The 7,645-nt window shown below is 43.6% G+C and overlaps 1 protein-coding gene across 1 annotated transcript in view; it reads left to right on the top strand.

The window, feature by feature from the left end:
• Positions 1 to 2,475: 2,475 nt before the first annotated feature.
• LOC140373034 (DNA-binding protein SATB1-like) overlaps positions 2,476 to 7,645 on the top strand; it is a gene marked incomplete at its 3' end in the record, with an annotated part of 91,700 nt that continues 86,530 nt past the window's right edge. The window contains exon 1 of the mRNA XM_072459862.1: positions 2,476 to 2,593. The remainder of the gene's footprint in view (positions 2,594 to 7,645) is intronic.

Genomic DNA, 7,645 nt, shown 5'->3' on the forward strand with positions numbered 1-7,645 from the left:
GACAAAATGTGTAACGATGCGTCACGCGCCCGGTTCTAATATTACAGCTGTTTAAAGTCGCGGGAAAGCGCCACATTCCCGCGCGCACGCCTCACGCACGCGCACACTACCTGTCAATCACGCGCGCGCACATTACCTGTCAATCACGCGCGCGCACATTACCTGTCAATCACGCGCGCACCAGAGGGAGAGAATAATGACCAAGGACAGATGGAACAACGACGCGCGCAAAAGGAAAGAAGTGGAAACGAGGCAAAGTCACGGCGCAGCTGAAGGACGCGCGTGACGCGGGAAATGTTTATTTTGTTTGAATAACGTGTGTCCAAGTTTCTCCCGCGCTCTCACTATCATTCTATCATTCTATCATTCTATCATTCTATCATTCTATCATTCTATCATTCTATCATTCTATCATTCTATCATTCTGTCACTCTGTCACTCTTTTCTTCATAAAAACAGGGAGAGGACTTTCTTTAGCTCGTGTCTCGTTTCTTCCTCCGCGTCAGTTAGAAACAGTTGGAATTGTTTCTGTGGCGCGAGTTCAAACATCCAGAGGAAAAAGAACCTGGATCATTTCTCACGTGTTTGATCCACACTTTTCAGAATGATGGAGAAATTAGAAGCGTATGATTCAAAGACAATGTTACATGTTCTGAAAGTGGAACGTGCTCTAAATGTGCCTGAACACAGCTTATACTTGTATAAATATAAATGATACTTGTATAAAAGATGTGCTGAGTTATTTTCATCAGACGTCAGTCAGCGCGGCCCGCGCGGGAAGATAACATATATTTACACCATTATATTTCAACTTATTTCACGTGAAACGGGTTGAATAAAAATGCATCGTTACGTTCCTCTTCATAAACGCAAATGTGTTCCAATAATAATGCTTAAAGCTGCTTCTATATGAGCTGCTTCACTGTTTAAATATGAATTATGTCTAAACACATGAGCAGACTGCGCGCGCGCGCCACGGCCGCGCGCAACTTTAGAGTCAAAAGAGCGTGCGCGTGCGTGTGTGTGTGTGTGTGTGTGTGTGTGAGTGTGTGTGAGTGTGTGTGTGTGTGAGTGTGAGTGTGTGTGTGTGTGTGTGAGTGTGTGTGAGTGTGTGTGTGTGTGAGTGTGAGTGTGTGTGTGTGTGTGAGTGTGTGTGTGTGTGTGAGTGTGTGTGTGTGTGTGTGTGTGTGTGTGTGTGTGTGTGTGTGAGTGTGTGTGTGTGTGAGTGTGTGTGTGTGTGTGTGAGTGTGTGTGTGTGACAGAGAGAAAAGCGGGAATAACAGCAGCTGCAGTGTGTTTTCTCTGCCCAGAAAGTTTGTCTATTGTTATTTTATTGTTTGGTTAATTGGACAACAACAACAACAACAACAACAACAACAACAACAACAACAACAACAACAACAACAATGCAGTCCACGCATTCAAAAACAGAATCCTTGAGCAGGTTCACTACGTCAAACTCTTTGGTCCAAAACAAAACCACTGCACGAAAAATAGACATTTATCAACAAAAGTAATAGAATCTGTTTGGAATATTTGGTTAAATATATTAAACAAATATTATAAATTAACTCAAAAACGTATTTTGTTTTTGTATGTTTGCACATTTAGAGGCCGCAGTGGATCATTTGTACGTGAGATTTGAAGAATAACACTTCAAATATAAGTCTGTCCTTTTGACACTCGCGCGCGTCTTTGTGAAACATTCAGTCCAACTGTCTGACCGGACACAGAGTGACGTGGTGCGTGGCACGCGCCTTCACACGCACATGACCTCTCCTGACCTCCCACACCTTTGACTTGAACCCCGCTGTCTCTCTTGGTCGCTCCGCCCACGTGACTCCCGTGTTTGCCTCCGCTCGTCTCATTGTGACACTTAAACCCGCACGAGTGTGCGGCTCCTATTTCCCCAGAGCGCGTGCACGTGCTTCCTCACGCCGTGCACGCGCTGTGAATGTGAGTGAACAATGAGATGTCGCGTGTCCGCGTGCGTGTCCGCGTGCGTGTGACATCCCGCGCTGTCCTCTCTCTGTCTCACTTCTGTCGCCTTCTCCTCTGGCGCGCGCCCTCGTGCCTCCACGTGCACGCGCGCTCTCGCGTGCACGTGGAGTCCCGTGAGAGCGCGCGTCAGAGAGGAGCCTGTAAAACCCAAAGTGGGGCAAAGAGACAAGCTGCGCCGCAGCTGGCAAATCATCGCTGCGAGCGTCAGCGGCAGCGGCGGAGCGGCGCGGCAGAGCGGCAGCGCGTCAGAGGGAGGGGCGCGCTTTACCTGCCGCCCCCTCAGAGCTGCCCCCCCCCCCCCCCCCTCAGAGCTGCCCCCCCTCAGAGCTGCCCCCCCCCTCAGAGCTGCCTCCACACTGCCGCGCGCTCCTGCATCTCTCTGCACTTCGCCTCCGCGCTCTCTGCTCTCCGGACCGCGCCGCTGTCACTGCGCTCAGTCGCGTCGCCGCTTGTTCGCCGCTTGTTCGCCGCTCACGCCGCTCACGCCGCTCACGCCGCTCACGCCGCTCACGCTCTCGCGGTGACTCGAGGAAAAGAGGTTGAAGTTTACTTTTGATGGAAGACGAGCGGCCGGCCCTGCGCTGACATACAGGTGAGAGGAACTTTGTCTCACTCATAACTGCCGCGTGCCGCGCGGGAGCGGGACATGGACGATGGACAATGTCAAGGGGAAAAGTCACATTTGAGCCGACATTAAGAGGACGTGAATCACGCGTTTAGAGCCTTCAGTCCAGCGTCTCAACTTGAGTCTTCTGTGCAGAAGTTTCATCTTAATTCTTCAGAGTTTTGTGTGTAATTGTGTAAAAACAGGTGCGTCCAAAGCAGATCTGAGGTTTGCTTGTCCTTTCTTTTTTTTAATATGCCAAGAACAAAGTTAAACATCTGCATTTTATGGAGCTTTAAAGAGTCTGATTATTATGATATATTTGGTGTAAACTGTGCGTAACGACACAGACTTTGTGCGTAAAAAGCCAAAACCATTTCGTCATTTCACAGAGCGCGTCAACTCTTTCTCAAACATTTGGCTTTTGGCTGTTTTTCACACCACATCTGGCTCAAGAAGACACTTTCACCCCGCGCGCTCTTCGTGGTGCACTTCACTAAAGCCACAATTAGATTAACTACTTATAACTTTCTAGAAATTACGCGCACGTGTTCCGGTAAAAACCTGTCTCCAGATCCGCTCTCGACCACAAAGTTGAACGCGATCCCTCCGCGCGCATTCACACACATCCGAACCAGACTCATAGAATGCTGTTGATTTCATTTGCAGTAGATTTAAGAAATAAAATAGAATAAAAAAAAGTGTGGGAGATTTAAAGATAACGGTGGAAAGAAAAAAAGGCTGAACTTTTTGGAGGCAGGTTTTTAACTCGTCTCCAAAAGCGCTGACATGTCTTTTAAATCGCAGCCCAATCTCCTTTTAGTGTTTTTTATTAGGCCATTAGCTCTACTTCATTTCTCTCTCCATATTTACAGTTTAATTACGCGTCAGACACTTTCAAAAAAACACACGCGCCAGAGACGTTTCAGCAGAAGGAGAAAGAAAAGGCGACGCTGGAGCCGCTGCTGCTGCTCAGGAGTCAAACACACCGATTGCTCCAAGAACAGCGCAGAGTTGAACGTTTCTTGGACTAAATGTTCCTAATTAAGTAAAAAAAAAACACATTAGATTGAACGCCACGCAATAGTTTGAGCTGTGATGAATACAACAGCGTTTTGTTCATGTGTCGTGATTTGGACGCATTTTACGCACGGATAGAAGAGAGTTTTGGGGTCAAATTGGGGTTTTGACAAAAAAAAGTTTGGCTTGCAGATATGTGCTGACTGTGAATAAACAGATTAATACATTATATGCAGAGAAACCTTCATGACTCTCTTTGTAAAGCATGAAAAGATGTAGTTTTGAGGACCTTCAAAGCTGTTTTTCGGCCCTAAATTGACTGTTTGTGATTTGAGATCTCTTTGCACTGCGTGAAATATGAAAATATGATTCATAACCGTAGCCATGCTTGTGTCACTGTAAAATCACGGCCGTGGCACTCGCACAACATAATTCTTATTCATTCTTTTATGGCTGTAAGTGGTACTTTTCCCGTCGAGTATACTACCGTGTGGTTCAGGTGATGAAAATGGTGCTGCTGTGCGTGAGCCTGAGGCGGTTATGGAACTGTCTTTGCCTTTATGTTGTAGGTAAAATGCTCCTTTGACCTTGTTGAACTCTGGTGTCGGGACCTTCACTCTCTTCATACATTTGTGATGGACTGGAAAATGTCTCTTCAGTGGGTTTTTAGTGGTTGGAAATAATGGAAGGCTGTCAAAGAGCATATTGTTCCATGCATTTCTGAACATCTTCAGTGACCACGGTGTCGTTCAAGTCGGCGTTCAGTGACTCTCAGACGTGCATTTAGACTTTAGCTTTTGGCATTCATATCAACGCAAGAATAGAAGTGGATTTGGATTTGAATTTGGTGTTTTGACAATGTAGAATCTGCGATTGTATCATCGCCGCTGGATAAAATACACTTTTCGAATCAGTTTTAGGCTGATTTGTGATATTATTTGCAATAAAATGTCAGTCAAAAGTCTCGTAAATGATGAATACTAAATAATATTTGCTTTTGGAAATGGCTTTCAGGATATCTTTTGATGCCGAGAGCGTGTTTCATTCGCTGTTGTTTTTTCATATCTTTAAAAACACACACATATATTTGTTGATCTTGAATTACATTTGAGATTTGTGTGGAAACAATTTGGAATTTTGCATTCCAAAAAACACAGTTATTACAACTAAACAAACTTTGCCTTCCATAACCAACATTATTAGTGTTGGACTCCAATCATTTTAGAATTTCACATGTGTAATAATACAATTGTGACAAGTTTCAAAAGGATGCGTCGCACTCGTCCGCCGTGTTGTCGTGTGTGGATTGGTTTGCAGTTGTGCGTCTCGTGCCTTCTGGCTGTATCCAGGTCACGCCTGTAGCTGTTAGGAGGTCAAGGCTGGCAGCGCGCATGGGAACCGGGTTAGGGCCCTTTGCTGTGGCGGAGCTGCTGCGGTCGGCCCCGGTCAGTCCAACGCAGAGTTTATCTGCTTGTGCCACTTCTGCTGCAGAACAACAGCACGCTCAGCGCACAGCGGCGCTGCCTGAGCGCCTGCACAGTTCTGCGGTCGCCTGCCTTAAAGGCGCTTGTTTGTGAGACTATGTGGCCAATAATAATGGTCATCAACAAAACTGCATTTCACTGCCAATGTAACGGTATTTTTAGTTTTAATGTTTGAAATCAAATAAACGTTTTTGGAATTCATTTCTAAATGTCATTTTTACACCTGCAAATGATGATGACACGTTCTTGTTCTTTCAAAACAATACAAAACAATGCAATTTCGACGATTGCAGATGTAAAATGTGAATAAATATAAACACTTCCTGCTCTGATCAATATTAATACTACTTTATTCTAGTCCGTGCACAAAGCAAACTTGTTGAGCAGGAATGATAAGAAATGTACAGACAGTATACAGTCACTTACTCACTGCTATGGAATTCATGTACTACAGTTTTACACGTGTTACAAACTGTGAAAGTAGAAAGTACTGAAACTGCGACCACGAGGCAGCAAAAACTCACTGTGTGGTAGCTACAATCTGTAAAATACTGTACATAACCTGTAAAATAATGTACATAATGACCTGTAAAATAATGTACATAATAACCTGTAAAATACTGTACATAATAACCTTTAAAATACTGTACATAATAACCTGTAAAATACTGTACATAATAACCTGTAAAATAATGTACATAATAACCTGTAAAATACTGTACATAACCTGTAAAATACTGTACATAACCTGTAAAATAATGTACATAATAACCTGTAAAATAATGTACATAATAACCTGTAAAATACTGTACATAACCTGTAAAATAATGTAGTAATGTACAAAATAAATATTACATATTGTTAATTAATTACATGTCGGCATTTGCATGTGCCACAATATCAAAAATACATTTAAAAATCAGTTGAAAATGCTGAATCTCCAGAATATGATGCGTTAAAACAATTACTGCTAAATGCTGTCAATTAAATATAACATTATTTTCCAGTCTATTAAGTAGAGTTTAAGTCTTATTTTTATAGATTATGAATTGATCAGTTTACAAATGACGTACTGGATTAAAACAAATAAAGTTACTTGTGATCGCAGCATAAAACCTGTTATTTTACAGTACATTTGACCAGTTTCCCGTCTCATATCTGCCTCTTGTTTTTAATTTATCTCTGAGATTGTTTTCACTTGTCGCACAATCGAAACTAGAGCAGCGGCGCGCCGTAGTAACCGGAAAGCCGCCCACTACCTGCTCCATCCTCTCCTCTTTATGTGACAAATCCACATTTTCTCACACGCGTAGCTCTTACATTCGGCGTTGACTTCTTTTAAACGCGTTACATTTTGAGACGACCTGGACTCTGAGCGGCAGATCCCAGAATGCCGTGCGTGTCGGCGGGAGACGCGGGGACGGTTGGATTTAGAGCTGAGGAGTCTGAGCATTGATTCCGTGCAGAGCGGAGTGAGAGCTGACACACTGAGTTGACCCGGGAGACCAATTAGCGGCTCCTTCAGCGAGTCCAGGTGAAGTGTTTGTGCCGCTGTCACAAAAGCTAAGCTGCGGCGATGATTGGGACGTAATTGAGCTTGAATTAAAGTGCAAACTTGTCAGAATTGGTGTTGTTAATCATTGATGAAGAGCATTAAAAGTGTGACTGAAATAGCGCGGCTGTTGCGGCGCTCGACGGGCCGTTTTACCTCAACGTTCCGGAGAAAAAACACAAAATAATTCCAGTTTTCAATGTTTTCAAATGAGGTTTTTGCGTGTGAAGCGGCACGTGATCTCCAGAGCAGTTTTACAATCACACCTTGGTTTATTGACGCAAATATTGAACAGAAAATTAAACTGAAATAAAACACGTTGCTAACAAAGAAAACCTAATACCTGGGTTAGGATTTCTGTGGGTGGAGATAACGCAGTTTTATCTGACATGGGAATGAGACTGGGGAGGGACATGCAGTCATTATCATGCATATGTGCTCTCCACTAACTTACAGTGTTCCTGCTGTACATGTTAAAGGAGCAAACTGACCATCTAGATAATGATTGAAGACCTTAAACTGCTTTACTGAGCGCTGAAAACACACATTTTGGGTTAAAGCGGTGAAACCAGTCCAGATTTGGTCCAGATTTGGTCCAGATTTGGTCCAGATTTGGTCCAGATTTGGTCCAGATTTGGTCCAGATTTGGTCCAGATTTGGTCCAGATTTGGTCCAGATTTGGTCCAGATTTGGTCCAGATTTGGTCCAGATTTGGTCCTGATTTGGTCCAGATTTGGTCCAGATTTGGTCCAGATTTGGTCCTGATTTTGGATTTGCTTTAATCCAAGGTTTCGATGTGACGTATGAACTTGTAGAAAGCGTCACAGCGAAACATGAGCACAAACTGCACAAACTCAAATATTTGAAGTCTGGTGTTTGTCGGGAGGAAACACATAAAGCAACAGTTCGACACTGAATATACTGAATATACTGAATATACTGAATATACTGAATATACTGAATATACTGAATACACTGAATACA

Source organism: Eucyclogobius newberryi, unplaced genomic scaffold (genome assembly GCF_026437365.1).
Source record: "Eucyclogobius newberryi isolate DKJ021-1_F unplaced genomic scaffold, fEucNew1.0.hap1 SCAF_286, whole genome shotgun sequence".
Classification (NCBI taxonomy): Eukaryota; Metazoa; Chordata; class Actinopteri; order Gobiiformes; family Gobiidae; genus Eucyclogobius; species Eucyclogobius newberryi.